The sequence below is a fragment of the Molothrus ater genome, chromosome 17 (assembly GCF_012460135.2).
Source record: "Molothrus ater isolate BHLD 08-10-18 breed brown headed cowbird chromosome 17, BPBGC_Mater_1.1, whole genome shotgun sequence".
Classification (NCBI taxonomy): domain Eukaryota; kingdom Metazoa; phylum Chordata; class Aves; order Passeriformes; family Icteridae; genus Molothrus; species Molothrus ater.
In genome coordinates, this window is record NC_050494.2 from 5,068,919 (window position 1) to 5,084,652 (window position 15,734).

General features: G+C 45.5%; 1 long non-coding RNA gene across 1 annotated transcript in view; it reads left to right on the plus strand.

The window, feature by feature from the left end:
- Window positions 1-15,734, plus strand: part of LOC118694807 (uncharacterized) — a 106,062-nt gene that overhangs the window by 12,811 nt on the left and 77,517 nt on the right. The window contains exons 2-3 of the long non-coding RNA XR_008508668.1: window positions 11,110-11,233; window positions 15,067-15,165. This is a non-coding gene — a long non-coding RNA (uncharacterized LOC118694807). The remainder of the gene's footprint in view (window positions 1-11,109; window positions 11,234-15,066; window positions 15,166-15,734) is intronic.

Below are 15,734 nucleotides of genomic sequence, written 5' to 3' on the forward strand. Positions count from 1 at the left end.
CAGGCTGCATGGTAGCTACAGCTTTGCTTTATGACTCAGTATCACTGTCTTGGAACAGTCTCTGCCAAATCAGTCAGTTTTTCCATTAAAACCTTCTCCAAGGAGAAAAATGAGTGTTCAGCTAGCTGTCTGCTAACAGAAAAGTCTGATTTTTCACTTGTGTGTTTTTCCTAAATAACTTTCTCCTCCTCCATGAGAAACTTCTGGGCTTCAGGTGGGACAGTTCTGAGTGTCTCACACACACAGAACTGAGAATATCTGCCTGAATCTTTACCAGCTTGTTTGAATGTTCCTTTCTGCTTTCAATACATTTCCATGTTGTTACCTGAGAGGAAACTAATTTTTATGAGTAAAATGTGCAGACCATATTTCCAATTAATCTTCTGTGACAGCAGTTGCTGTTGCGTGACTTAACTGACCTGTGACTAAATAACTACAACAGTAAAATAATTTTAGTCTAACACTGTAAAAAACAAAACTAAAACTCTAACTCTGTAAAATGGTATTTTTTATGAGCTGAGCATGTACTCCATTAGGGAAAATGAGACTGTTTGCATTACCCAGCTTCACCATATACCTGCCTCTTTCCACATATGTGAATTCCAAGGATGGCTGGTTTAGGCTTGTATTCCTGAGGGAGAACTAGACCTGAGCTTTGCAGTTGGATTTGTGTTTTATTTCAGTTATTTTGTTGCTGGAAACGATGAAGAGTGTGAAGTTAATCTGCCCAAATAACACACCTACTACCACTCTGATTGAATTCTTTCCCTGCTTTGGACATTTAGTTGCTGCTCCATCCATACTCCACTCAAGGCAGCTCAGGCCCAGGAAGGAAGGGAATTAATTTCTCTATATGCAGATGAGTATGTTACAATTTCTTTCCAGCCTCTTGCTTTTTAACAAGCAGGGGCATGTGCAGACCTTTAGGAGGACTTCAGCCAGCTGGAGAAAATGGTTATGGATGTCAGAGCAGTGACTGAAGTTACATAAATGCACAGAGAAGTTGTAGGACATAACTGCTCTTAGAAATTCTTGAGTCATCCGAAATCCATCTGACTATCTTGCCCCTTAATGACAGGGACAGGTAAACACAGGGAATTAAATAAATGGACATATCTTCATTGTCTTCATGGCAATCAGGAAGCCCCCTAAGAAAGCAAAGTTTCACTTCCAAAATGGAGTTGGGTTTGAACTGAGAAAAGTTGGGATGGATGGATCAAAGTCACAGAGCAAACCACAGTACACTATGTGGAAGTCAGGACACGACTGGAACAAATTTCCCATAGCACCATGCTCAGAAAAAGAGAAAAGAAGTAAACAAAAAACTATTGGCAGTTTACAATTTTGCTGCTGTCTGTTCCTTGTGTTGGTTTTCTTTGTCTCTGTTCTAGGAATTCTTTAGTAGTGCTATGAAGAATAATCAATTAATGCTTAGAAAGCAATTCTAATGATTCCCAGTTTACACATGAATAAACAAAATGCAGCTTAGGTGACTGAGTCACAATCATTTTTGGAGTCTGATAGGGCACAGGCAGCAACAAAGAGCCAGCTCAGCACTTGTGTTCTAATTGCTATTTTGCCAGAAGAGTTGGGGCTGGAGATCAAACAGACAGAAATGAGTTGTAAAGCTCCCTGAATGTAAATGGTTGAGCATTGTTTAAAAAAAAAATTAAAAAAAAAATCACTGCACACTGTAATGATTTCATAACTGCTACATAGCTAAGACAAGACTTGCCTGAGGTCTCACAGGATGACCATGGGTCATACCAAGGACAGGATCCAGATGTGATTCTACTGCTGTGTTAAGCACGAGGCCATCTTTTCCTCTTCTAAAAATTTGATATTTGGTTATAGAGTCCCTTCCCATGCAAGCCCATGTGATGCTTTCTCATGTGTTCAGCCAGAAAGATGGCTAATATAGAAATATCCTTTTTCTGTGCATCATAGCTCATGGTGTCTTGCTTTTGTTGGCAGGGTCACAGCTTCAGCTGAGACGTGTGGCCTGGTGCAGGGATTGCTCACTGATGTTACTCACAGTTCTGTGTGTGCACTGAGCAAGTGCCTGTGGTACTGTGTGTTCAGACAGCCCAGGAGATATTATGAGGATCACTCTTTTCTCTTCCAGGCATGAAGGTGTTACCATGATGTAAAACCAGGTCATGGTGAAGTTCCCCTTCACATCTGGGGACGTATTTTGTTACTTGAAAACCCACAGAGCCCATGTAACTGTAGAAGAACAAGCACAAGCCTTGCTATCCTACTTCATACACTATCAGCCAAACGAGCAAGCCAGCTTTGAGTCCTCCAGGGTCATTTTATTTTTAGGGCTGTTGCCTCAAGCAGGAAGAAAACAGCTTGATCTGTAGGCTCAGCTTTGAGCTTCCAGTGCTGGCAGCACAAAGCAAGTTCTTTTGACGTGCAGGCTGAGTTGCACCAGTGGAACAATCTGTATGGGCCAGGGAGTCACTGTGTTTTGAGTGTTCCTGTTCTGAGGCACAGCACATCTCCTTGTCTGTCACAGAGCTGATTTACTTTTGATCCCTTCAGCCTATGGTGGACATTCCAGCTGTTTTGCTGTCTCTTTATTTAATGGCAGGCTTTTTCTCCCTATGCTTTTTCAGGTTTTTCATTTTTCCTTGTTTGTCTGCAATCCATCTTGGAGACACTTGTTGCCCTGTTCTCTGATCTGTTTTGAGCCTCTGCCAGCTGCTGCTTCTGCTGCCAGTGGATAAAACAACTGAGTCACCACTTTGTGAATTTTGCATTTGCTTGTGGGGTGGCAGAGCCAAGGCCATCATGAACATATCAAGGAACCACAACAAAGGCCCAAAACACAAACACTGGGACTTAACCTCAAAGCTTGTGCTGGAGCCTGTTGAGGTGACAGGCAGCAAGATTCATACCCAGGGACCTCAAAGCCTCACCAGCCTCAGCCTGACTCTAACCACATCAGAGGCATGCACCTCACACGGCTCTGGATCAGGGGAGAGGGTGTAAGGGAAAGGTAGAAGTGACAAAAGGACTGTTTTCCTCTTTCCACAGTGGATTTATCACAGCAGATGTAAAAAACAGAAAAGTATGCTCAGGGTTATCAAACTCAGCAAAGCTGCAGTGGAAGAGAGCAGCACTGAGTGCACAAGGGAAGGCAGAATGGCTGCTTCCCTAAATCATCTTGTGTGTGTTTGAGCCAAAATGCCTGTTTTGCTTCGTTTCAGCAGGTCAGGATGGTTGGCAGCTCCTTCCCCACACCAGCACTATTTCCCTGTGGCCATGGCAGTGTCACCAGGGCACTGCTGCTGCCTTGGCTGTGACCTGTGCCTGCTCTCATGGAGTTGTCCCAGCACTGACGTGCTTGCCCTGTTTCTCATGCCTTCTAAACATCCTGCTTTTTAGCCTAAGAAACTTTCTATCAGGGAGAAAACCTGCCTCTGGTTGACCAGAAGGACCATGGTGTTTTGGCTTTTCACAGCTTTGTTTTTGGGACAGCTTGCCAAAAGGTCATTTATAGCCAGTGTGGTGATTAGCTAAACACCAGGTGATCACCAGCATGGGGATGCTGATGCTGGTGGAAGTTTTGCTGCTTAATTTTAGCTCGATCAGGGTCATCCCTATGCTGCCAGCAAAGGCATGGGGACATTTAATACAGCTTGGGCATCAGGGCTCTGTGGATACCTCCAGGTTTGTTTGGCTACCTCCAGGTTTGTTCACTTTGGCTGATGGCATGAGGTTGTTTTTAGGGATAGACAGCAGAAAGGCTGAAATGCACTGATCCAATCTTCAAGCAGAGGACAGGACTGTATCAGTGTCTCTTTTAAAATATCCTGGCCTGCGTGGCTTGTAATAGCCTTGTAGTAAAAAGATTTTTCATTCTTGGCCCTGATGCAAAAGGGAAATGGGTTCCTATTTGCATTGTCCCCACAGTGTTTGTGTAATTAATGTATGTGGGGGTTCTCCCTCCCCCACCCTCTCCCAAGGTAAAAAATGACCTTGTCAAAACTTAGATTACAAAATCTTAGTTACTAAGCAATGGGTAGGGCCCCACTGGGATGGCATCCCGGCTCCTGAAATGGTATGTATAGTAAAAACTAATAAAAATGGTGTCAGAGGCTCTCAGGCTTCCAAGTCCCCTGCTGTGTGACCCCCTGATCCCAATTTATTAGCTGAACCCAGGGAAGCAGACAAACCTTTCTGGCTCCAGACTGTAGGCTCCAAGAAATCAAATAATGTGAGCTCCAGAGCAGTGGCTCCAGAGCAGGAGGGAAGGAAATCCTCATGGAAAACAGGGGGCTGAGAGCAGGGCTGAAGGGAGCTGCTGACAAGAGCCATCTGAGCAGGATAGGAAAGGGAAACTCGCTCTGTGATATCTCAGTACCTCGATGCTCAGATGCTTTAAACATGTCAGGGAGCAAGAGCAGGAAGGGGGTGGGGAGAGCAGGGTTTTTAAGGAGGCAACCAGCCAAAATTGTTTCCTTTCATATGTTAGCAGTGGCTTTGCTCCGAGATCACCTTGTGCTGGTGACAGAGGATTTAGCAGCTGGGGGTGGCAGATGGAGTGGCAAAGAATGTGCCCTGTGGGTCAGAGGGGGATGCACCTTCCCCCTTCCTGCTCCCAACTGCAGGAATTTTCTCTTGGAAGCAATAAAGGTGGTGCAGCTCATCGTGTTGCTGCTGCCCCCCTGGATTTCCTCGTCCGTGTGTGATACACATAGCAATTAAAGCATGTTGCACAGGGGGAGTGAGATTTTTTTTTTTTTCCTTTTTTTTCCATCCTGAAGAGCTGCCAAAGCAAAGTGATATTGATGAGGATGGCTTGCTTCGATTAGCAAGCCATCCTCCAGCCTGTTTCTCTCCCCTTTTCTGCCTTGGACAAGGAACTTCAGTGTTTTCTCTGCTCTCAGCAATTGTCTGTCTGTTCTGCACCTGCAATCTGTGCCCAAATCGAGCTTAACTAGGGGTAAGAAGTGTAACAATAACTCTCCTCTTAATGCCAGCCATTGCATTTGGAGTGCTTTGGCTTCCCAAGATGTTAGCAGGAGAAAGCACTGCACCTTGTAAAAAGGCATGATTATGCAGCAAAACAGCTGAGGATGGACATGAAGAGATGAAGCCCATATGGCAGGTGAGCTATGGCAGTAGAGCAGGCCTGTCCCATTTGCCAGCTCTTTATTCAGGTGTCATTTGCTGTTTGGAAATGTATTCTGGGGTTTCTGAGCAGAGACTGGCCCACAGTTTCTCCTGCTCGGTGACCTAAATGTTTGTGTCCAAGAGCAGGCAAAAAGACAGGCCTGTAGCTTTATCTGCCTTCATGACTTTTGGCTTGCTTGAAAAGGCGTTGTGGTTTTATTCCTGCTTACCTGAAGAGATCTTTGAGAAATACTTTCTGATGTAAGAGCAGGACAGATAACAAATTTGGGGGCTGGAAAAACATGTGCATACAGGCAGGTTTTCTCCTCATGCTAGGAGGAAACAAGGCTGCAGCTCTATAAATCTGGGCTTTCCTGGCTCTGTGTAGTTCCTTTTTAAATCACTGCCAGGGTGATCAGTTTAAACACCCACATCATTTGCGTTTTCCATAGTCAAACACAGGAATTTTTGGAGCGTTGTCTAAAGGGAAAAAATACAACATGCCCTTCCTCTCTCACTCCTTAGCTGTGATCAGAGAGATGAGAGTCTGAGAGCAAGCAGAGGTCCTTGGTAGAGGATCAAGAATTGCTTTTTCCCCTGGATACACCATACAGCCTAAAGCTGTCCCTGGGCTTGGCTCAGCTTTTGCAGTTGATACATAAAGGAACCTGCAGTACCCTTGGGGATCTGGAGCTTGGTGTTTGCCTCTCTGCTGGGCAGTGGAATAGGTGGGATTGTATTGAGGGAAAGATGGATGTGAAGGGGCTGCTTCCCCAGGAGCAGAGCCTGGGCTGGAAATGATGCTGCACTTCCTAGGGCTGGGGGTTTCCATTCTTACAGTGAGGCTGTGGCACTTAGGGACATGTGGCACTTAGGGACATGGTTTAATGGTGTAATTGGCAGTGCTAGATTAACAGTTGGGCCCTGCATGCTGTGGTTCCTACACCCATGTGCCTGAGAATGGAGGAGAAGCACAATCCCAAACAGGCTGACTTCCCTCCTGCACAGGCTGCAGTGAGAAGCAGCCTCAACCCTGAACCAGTAAGAGTCACCTGCTGTAGGGTTTGTGTTGGTGATGGTGAGAGGCCTCATCTGGCTGCTGGTCTGGGGGCAGTTGCACAGCACAGCCGTGTCCTGCAAGTGCTTCCTGAGCTCTGGGAAGGGGAAGGTCGCTGCTTTGGATGAGTGCTGTTGTGCAGCTTGGCTCACAGACAGTAGAACTGTGATTAGAGCTGAGCAGCAGCCATGAGATAGGTCAGCAGAAAAAGTATTTAAAAAGTAGAGAAGCAAAGACAAATAGAACAATGGTCTGTGTATTAACACTTGTCTAGAATAACTCCCTAAGCTACAGAAAAGTTTATCTAGCAAGATATTAGGAAGATTGAAGCTTAATAATGGAGCTCTGTGCATTGTGCTTTAAGGCTTATAAGCAGGTATTGTATTTGAAATAAGCAAGCATTGTTTTAACCAAAGGTACCTGTGCTTATGGTGGTTGGATAGAACTACTGTCAATGTGCTTTTGCTTTGTGTGATTGGTCAAGAAACTTATAAAGTAACTTGTAACATTAAGTTCTTTGTCTGCTGCCTGGGATGTGAGCTGCTGGCATCTTCCCATTGTCATAACCATGGAATGAGACTGATGCTGAAAAATAAAACAGCTCAAGGCACGTTCCAGCAGTCCCATCCCGTTTGTGATTTGTACCTAGCCCCCAGCTGGTGATACTATTGTGCAGTTTGGTGTGTGGGTACTCCATCCACAATTTAGGGCAGCTGACCTTTTGCCTGACTTGTGTGCTGAATCAGCCCAGGGGGAGAGGCTGAGTTCTCCATAATGTGGATCCCCCATAACCTTGGATAAGTTGCTTTCACTGCACAGCCCTCACCATTTGTGGCTGAGCTATCACTTTTCTCAAGATAAGCTGGAATTGTGTGTGTTGTTGGATGACTTTTATCTTGCCATCACAGCCAGTGTGCACTTTCAGTGTCAAAGGAACTGCTTGGCTTTATAACTTGCATGTGAGGAGGGATTATTTTGCAAGAGGTCATGGGAGAGTGAGAGAAGGTATGATCAAGTTGTGCCCTCTGGAATATGCTGTGGGATGAAGATTTGGAGAGTGATATTTTCACTTTTCTTCCTTTCCCTTTTTTGATGTTGATTCAGAGCAGAAATGACCTTGGCCATTTTATGTCAGCAAAGATGCTGAGCAGATCTGAAACAAAAGGAGAAAAGCAAGTCAGTGTTTCAAGTGCATTTGTGGTTCAGTTGAATGAAAGCCCAGTGTTGCCAACTCATGATTTGATCATCAGTGCTGCAATGCACAGTCCTTTCCTATAGCTCCAGGTCTTGAGTTACAGAAGGTCTTAAAATACACTCTACTCACCACCACTCCCCCTTTCCCTGTAGGTTTCATGATTTCAAAGAAAATATAGGAAACATGACCTCAGTGCACCCTCAGGACTGAGGTGGTGGAAGGCAATGGATTAAAAACTGGCTCAGACTGTGAAGTGAAGAGATGGTGATATACAGTTCATATAAAAAGATTTTAAAAAAGTGATTTCACTATTGGCAGGTCAAACTTTGAGCAATACAAGAGAACTTCTGGATTTGGGATCTGAAAAGGAGCTTCAGGTCACCCATTTGTAGCTCCATGGATTGTGCTAAGTGGGTGGGAGCTGAGCTTGCAGGAGTGTCATGGGATCTGCAAGGCAGATGTGAAGGCAGAAGAGCAGCTTTTGGGAATTTTTACCAGCACTGTGGTCTTGGCCACATTTGTACAAATCCAGAGGAATACAGTTGTCTTGTGTAAACCAATGATTTCTTACTATTACCAAATCAAAACATTTGAAAAAAGATCTTGTGTCTGACTCTAACTTTAAATAACAACAAGATTTTTGTGTTTTCCCTCATTTTTTCCTAATTTCTTATTGATTAAGCAGGGTGGAAACCTTTAAATCTCTGTGCATAGTGGGACACTGAATCGTCCTTGCTGGCACCAAATTTGTTCTATGCATAAATGTAGGGAATACTTTGCTGATGCCATCAATGCTGCTGGATATTTGTGAGCAGGATGAGCATCCCCACACAGAAAATGTGTTAATTGATGCATCAATTACTACTGTAAGAGATCTGAAAGTTGCACATGGATTTGGAACTACAGTGAATGCTGTAGTCAGTCCTACAAAGCCAATGAACAAACTAATACCCCAGTGGGAATGAAAAATCTCCTGCTCCCATTCCTGACCTTGAGAAGAGGTTTGGGAGCAGGAAAGGTGTTTTGTCTCTTCCTGCTAAGTCAGTTAGTCCAGTAAAGAGGTTTCCTTGGGAAGGAAAAAGACAAATTCTGTAGTCAGTAAGTTATGGGCTGGTTTCTGGAGGGCAGTGAAGGGCAAGGTTGGGTTAGACTCTATCAGGGAGACTTGCCAGGCTACATTTGCTGACAGTGATTGGAGCTGTCAATGAGAGTGACACTGGGGAGCGTCCACCAGCATGTTTAAAACATGCTCTGTGAATTCAGATGTGAAGGAGGCCAGAGAAGATATAAAAGATGTGGAAGGGACATGGGAGCTCCTCCCTAAGGTAAGATTTTGGATGCAATGACCTGTTTCTGTCAGGCTGTGTTAAAGTAAATAGGTTAATAACTGTTTTTGGTTTTACCATTAATCCTGCCTTTGATTAGCACTTATGTTTACTCTTCAGTTTCACTTAGACCCATGTTTACCAAAGGACTGGTCAGAGGTGAATTTAGCAAAGAAAAATAATAATTCAATGAATCCACCCTAATTTCAATGTAACCTGACAGATTTTGCAGGAATGTTGTTGCCACTGCAGAGCCAAGGTAGGGTTGATCCCTCCTTCATTGTGTCAGTGATTTGGGGTATGGAACAACCAGGTGTGGTGCTGCTGGGATGGGACTGGCTCAGCACTGGGAGCACTGCAGAGCTTTGTGGATGCCAAAAACCCTCTTTTGCTTTGGGATGGCAGGGCAAAAAGGTCAAAGGGCTCTACCCTGTGCTGGAGAGTTTGTTTCTGCTGAGTTTTTAGTTTTAAATATAAATTTATCTGTTGTAAGAGAGAACAATTGTCTTGGTTTAGTTGGCCAGGTTCTCTTATGTTTAGCCTAATTTATGAGAAGATAAGGAATCCCTGGCCTATGCAGTTCCCTCTAGTGCAAACATGAGGGATAAAGCCAAAAGGCAAGGCTGAGCTTGGGGAAGACAGAAAAGCAGTTTCAATGCCATCATGTTATCTCCACAAACCCTGCACTTCATAGTCCCAGGCAGAACCCAGCACCTTCCTAAAGGGAGTGTGTCTGAGGGGCAGAGAGCTGCAAAGATAGAGGGGCAGGAAAACCCAAACCAGGGCAAGAATAAATACTGGCCATTCAAAGCCTGAAGAGGATGGAGCATGTGGTGATTGGATTATCAAGCCTTGGATCTGTAAATAAAGGTGCCATGTTTATTCCCTTTGGGGCCCCATTGTCAAACCTTCCCCCCTTGTCAACCAGAGATAGCCGTGGTTTGTCTGGGAACAAAGAATGTGCCCCTTTCCCAGGGCCTGACACAGCTGTGGGGATGTGGGTAGGACAGGGAAAGGTGCACTTCAAATGGACCTTTTCAGGAGGTGAACTCATTGTCACTTCAAAGAATCAGATGATTTACTCTGTCTGTTTATGGGCAGAAAGTAACATCTTTATCTTTCTGTGGTGTGCTTAGGAGAGACATAACAGCCTGGTCATGTGCTGGAAAGAAATGACTCATTTCATATTGGGTCTGAGTGAAACAAATGTATTACTCATTTTTATGCAACTCTAGTAAATTGTACTTATTAAAACGGAGGGGGAGGGTGGAGGAGGGACTATTACCTAAAGTCTAACCAAGATGTACTAGAAAATTAATTTAGAGATATGGTTGACCTCAGCTTCCTCATAATGAAAATCTGCTGACAAATCTTGTGATTTTGTTACTCTTTTTAAAGCAGCCCTTGGGACTGCTGGTAGTTCAGGTGTCAGGACCAGTTACTCATTCAGATCCTGGCTGGATGATTTTTCCATTGTTCTTCCAAAGAAGAACTTCATATTCAGTCATCCTTTGGGCTTTCTGCACGGCCTGTTGCTCCGAGTTCAGCCCCATTGCTGAGGTCTGCTGGTGGGGTGTGAAGGAGCTCTGCAGGCTGCTGAGCTGTGAGCAGGGCTCCAGCAGCTCTGAGCGTGGTGGTTGCTGCCCTGATGGTGCTGAAATCCTCCCATGAGTCTGTGTGCCAGGTTAGGCTGATCTCTGCCTCACAGCCCCTCGTGGGTTTTTTGCTGACTGTCCTCTGCTTAGAGCAAATAAAACCCATTCTCCTTCCCAGCACTATTTATCATTGAATTCTGATTAACTGCAGTACCATATTCAGAGGAGGCAGGAAAATGGCAGCACTTTTCAATTAGAGTATCCAGAACAACCTTGCCACCTCTTTCACAATCATTGCTTTTATTTGCAGAGGTTAAGATCATTTTTAGCAGCACTGAGAGCTCTTTTCCTCCAGTGCATATGCACAGAAGCCCCTCACACTGCTAAGCTGAGACTCAGATCACCGAGGGTTCTCTGTTCTCTGGTGTCCTGTTCTTCCATCAGTGATTTCCATCTGTATCTGCTGAGTTCTCAGAATAACAGGTCTGTGCTGCCTGGCCAGAGCTCACTGCTGGGCATTTTAACCTCCTCCTCTCTCTCTGTGGGGTTTATGGAGTTGGGATGGAGCTGGTGGCTTGGTCACAGGGCATTGAAATAAGCTGGCATCTGTTCTGCTCTCAGCAGATACACCACAACGTTGCTGTTCGGGGAGCAACCAGACATTATCTGATGTGGGTTTTGGTGAGAATTGAACTTGTGAAGGGACTAAGAAGAGTGGATATGATATTTCATATTAGGGAATTGGTTTTATCTGTGCTTTTTTTTTTTTTTATGGGGTTTGTGTATTTATACTCTAAATCACTCTTTTCACAGTTGAAAAGAAAGGAGCCTGGCAGCAAGCAGAGCTACTAAAGAATTTCAGTGATCCTAGCTGGTTTAAGGAGTGAGCAGACGCTTTTCTGAAACTGAAGAGATCTAACCCTTGTCCTTCAGTCAGGTAGGCTGTAAAAAGCACTTGTGCTTCTGGGAGCCAGGACTGAAAGCAAACCTCAGCAGAGCCCACAGAGCCCTCCAGCTCAAGGGGTTGCAATAGATTTGTCTTAGTGGCTGTATAAGAGAGACTGGTTAGGAAGCACCTGGAAACTTATCTAATTTTCCCAGCTATTCCGGTTCATCTAATGAAAGATCTCGTTTCTGCCTACACACACTGTTGTGCCTGGGTCCTTAGACCCTTGGTGTTGAAGAAAAGCAGTGCAAGAAAAATATTTACAAGACAAAATGGAAATCTGGTTTCCTCCTGTTGTCAGTCCCAACTTTACCCCAGTTCTCAGAGGACTAGGAAATGTTGTGCTTTATAAATGCCTAAGTAATGATGGAAAAAAAAAGGTTATTTTCATTTTTCAGGATTTTGTATTCACTTTACACTTTGTCAGTTAAAAAAAATGGCTGAGGTTTGCTAGCAGAGAAACTCTGGTGTGTTTTCAAAGGCCTTGGTGTGTAGCATAGAGCTTCTGGTATATATTTAAAAATTGTAAAGATTTTCATTGTTGCATTTCTAATTAAAAGCTCAGTGAAATGTAGGAGGTTTTACAGCAGAAAATTGAAGTTAGAAAAGGATTATAGCCATAGACAGAAGCTCTGGAGACCTAAGCAAAGTGAAACCAGGGTTCAACAAATTCCCTGCATCTTTATGACAATCACATCTATGAGTCAGCAAAACAAGCTCCTCTCTCATCTAAAAATGTTCATCTTGGCCATGCTCACAGCTGTGGTGCTTCCAGGGCTGAGCAAGGCGGGGCTGGGACGGGCACAGGGCTGGGCTCCCTCCCACCTTGGGCTTTGGGGCTGAGCCCCCGGCTCCTCTCGAGGCTTGCAGGGGTGCTGGCCATGGCCAAGGGGGCTGTGCATGGAGCTCCCTCTGCCTCCATGCCTGGTGATCAATCAGGAGCTGCTCTGGGGCTGCTGCTCACCCAAACCCCTGGCACAGACCGTGCCCAGCCCCTTGCTCGCCCCCTTGGTCATACACACAAACAGGGGCAGCTCTGGCAGTCGGAGCTGTGGGTGGCTGGTGTCCACATCAGTGGGATCTTGCATTCTGGTTGTGGCTAGGATTGCACTAGCCCTTTGTAAATTTATTTATTTATTTTTATTTTTTTTTACAACATTGTGGAATTACTCCAGGCATCTGACTTCTTCTGTCAGCCTTTCCTTGGCAGAGCAGCCTCACCTCCCCAGCAGCGTGACTCAGGATGCTTGTCTTGCTGGCTCAGGCTTTCTCTCCCTTACTCCATGTCACCATTCACCCTTTCCCTCCCTCCTAGCTCCTGGTCTCTGGCATGTTTAGCAGCAGAGCTCGTTGAAAAACACAACCATCTCCTTTGGTGTTGCTCTGCCTTTGACATTCCCACCTGCTCCTCTGAGCCGCCCTTCCCTGAGCAGAATCCCAAACAAGCTCCTTTGCCTGCTAATGCAGCCTTAAGACCAAATCCCTGAGATCTCTCCTTCCTCACAGAGGTTAAAGAGAATAGTTTGTGAAAACTTGAGCTTTCTGCCAAGTTAAAAGGGAGGAGATCAATGGGATCTGAGCAGCCCTGACACTGGCCCGCAGGTCACGAGCCCTTTCAGTGCTGCCTGAATCACAGAGCTGCTTAGGTTGGAAAGGAACTCTACAATCATAGAGCCCAACTGTTAATCTAGCACTGCCAATTACACCATTAAACCATGTCCCTAAGTGCCACATGTCCCATCTGGAAAGATTCAGGGAAAACTGAATGTGGGTGGGAAATGCAGGGCTGCCTCAGGTAGGAGGATTTGCAGGAATTTTTTTTTTTTTTGCAAGGAAGCTGCTGGTCCAGGATGGTTGTCTGGCTGAATTCCAGAGCCAATGCCATCTGAAGATAACCAGGCATGGATTTCTTATCCTTTTCCATTCTTATTAGCAGCCTGGAAGTGGGCATGGAGGAGAGCACTGGGGTCCTGCTGGTGGGGGCTATGAACTGTGGGCAGGTGCTCAGTGTGAGCCTGGCCAAGGCTCATCCAGCAGCTCAGCTGCAGGCAGGGGCTGGCAGGGACTCACTCAGCCTGCCTGCTGCTCCTAGGGCTGCCATGGCTCTCGGCCACCTCCATGGAGGTCGTGTCCCCTCTCCTTCAGTGAAACCTTCAGCCCATTTTCTCCCCAGGACAGCACCTGGGTGATGTCCCAGAAGAGCAGGGTCTGGATATCAGCAGTGACCTTCACTGGGGAAACCCTTGGGAATGAGGCCATGGAGAGTGAGGGTGCAGCCTGGGAGATGAGGAGCTCAGGTGCTGCTTTTTGGTTTTGTTAAAGGCGATCTGTGCTAACTACAAATAGGTTGTGCAAAAACAAGACAAATAATAGACTAATGTTTAAGTTAGGCAATGGTAGCAAAAATAGGGGGATTAATTGAAATAGAGATTTCTTGAAACTGGACTTAAAAGTCCATCTTAATCTGGTGCCTGTGCTCCATTCATCATGTGGTTCTCTGGTCATCGTTTTCAGGCCTGCTGACCCCTGAGCATGCAGAGGCTTGTGCAGATCTGGAGATGTATTTCCACCATGTCTGTGCAGGCATTCCTGTTAAAACCAGGGTTGAACTCATTACGAAAAGGGAGTGAAAGGGAATAAGGAGGCCCACCAGGTCTGTTTGGAGTAATTCATGTGCTCTCTGGGTGGGGCTGTGCACACCTTTCCAGTCCTGTCTTTTCTGCTTAGCAGTGGAGGCTAAGGCAGGGGTCTTGAAAGGCAAAAATCTGGTTTCTATTTCAGGCTGTGCCACTGTAACATGCTTTTTAAGAGGGCTGGTGGAATATGCTTTTCCCACAAGCAAAGGGAAATGCACTCAGAAGGGAGAGTTAAGAGGCAGCCAAGGGGAAGAGGAAAGGGGTGATGTGATCTCATAGCCGCTGACCTCTCTTGTACAGCCATATCTCCCCTTCTCCTGGGTACCCTGAGAAACACCCAGCCCTCCACAGAACGGATGTTCTCTGACTATTCTCCCCCACACCCTTTTTTCCCCTTCCTTTAGCCCTTGATCTGTTTAGAAATTCCCACTTGTTTGCCTCTCTGGTTTCCATAACCTCACTGACACTGAGGCACTGAGGAGAACCCAGTGTTAGTGGCTTGGCCATGGAAGTTCAGCTCAGTCCAGCTCTGGGCAGCTCAGTGTTCGCCCTTCCTTTGTTTTTTGGTTTGGGATTTTATTTTTTTTTTTTCCACTACCATGTCCATTTCTGCAGAAGCAGCTGACACTTGAGTCACAAGGCCAGAGTCACAGATCTACCAAAGCTCTTAATACCCAGTTGTATGTTTGAGTGTGCATTTTTTTTTTCAGGGTAAGTACATCTTTTAGGGATGGAATAACAGTTTGTCCAAGAATCAACAGTCTTCAGGGAGCCAAATAGCCTTGCAGCCAAGGTTTGTGCTCTTTCCTTGAGGTTTTGGGGATGAGTTGCTTCCCTGTCCTCTTACATAAAAGAGGAGCAAATTGTCAGAATAAACACATTTTTAAATATACAACACCATCAGTCAGAGCTTAAGAGGAGCTCATTGGCTGGAAAAGAGATCAAGGCGACCGGGAATTTGGATGGCCTGACCGAGGAGTTTGGACTAAAAGGTTCTTTTTCATTCACTGGAGCTTGTAATTTTTTTTTCTCTCTCTATTTTTTTTTTCCTTAGGTAATCAGCCAGGAAAGGAAAAAATAAAAATCCTCCCCCTTCCTGAAGGCAGTGAGTCTGGACTCAGAATCCTATTTTGCTGTTTTATAATTTCTTTTTTTTTTCTTTTTTTTTTTTTTTTCCCACAAAAACAGATTGCTACTGGATATGAATCCTTGCCTTGGAGCTCACCTGAGAAGCAGCCAGCATGCAGCTCTGCTGTCTGGAGTGGTTCTTTACTCTCTGATTCACAAGTCAGTGACTAATTCAGGTTTAACTATGGTCATCTGAAGATCAGACCCTCAGGGTTAGGTCAGCTTTAATCAGCCCTGCCTGGGGAGGGAGCTCTGGTAGGAATTGGAGTGCACAGAAAATCCTGGGGTACTGATTTTTGGTGAGCTGCAGGGCATTTCTGTATTCTGTATTCTGTATTGTGTTCTTCCAGCTGGTTGCCCTTGTAGGGAGGAGGGATCCTTGCAGCTGTTCTTTCTCAAGGTGCCATGAGGAATCTTCCAGCACAAATCCCTGCTTCCTGGGCATAGCTAGGTTTGCAGGTTTCCCTGTGATTACAGCAGGACAGGGGGAGAGGCAAGGTGGGAGCAGCTTTCCTGTGTTTGCTCAGAGCAGCAGGGCACTGTCTGCCACACCAACACGAAGCAGTTGTCTGTGAAATTTCATTAAATTTACAGGCAGCAATTGTTATTCCAGAGCAAGGAGAGGAGGTGGAAAGAGGCTGAGGTCCAGCTAGGAGTTGGCTAGCCTAGTTCTTGGATTGTTTTCCACACTGTGGTTATCCTTATCTGCATCTGGAAACTGGAGTGTG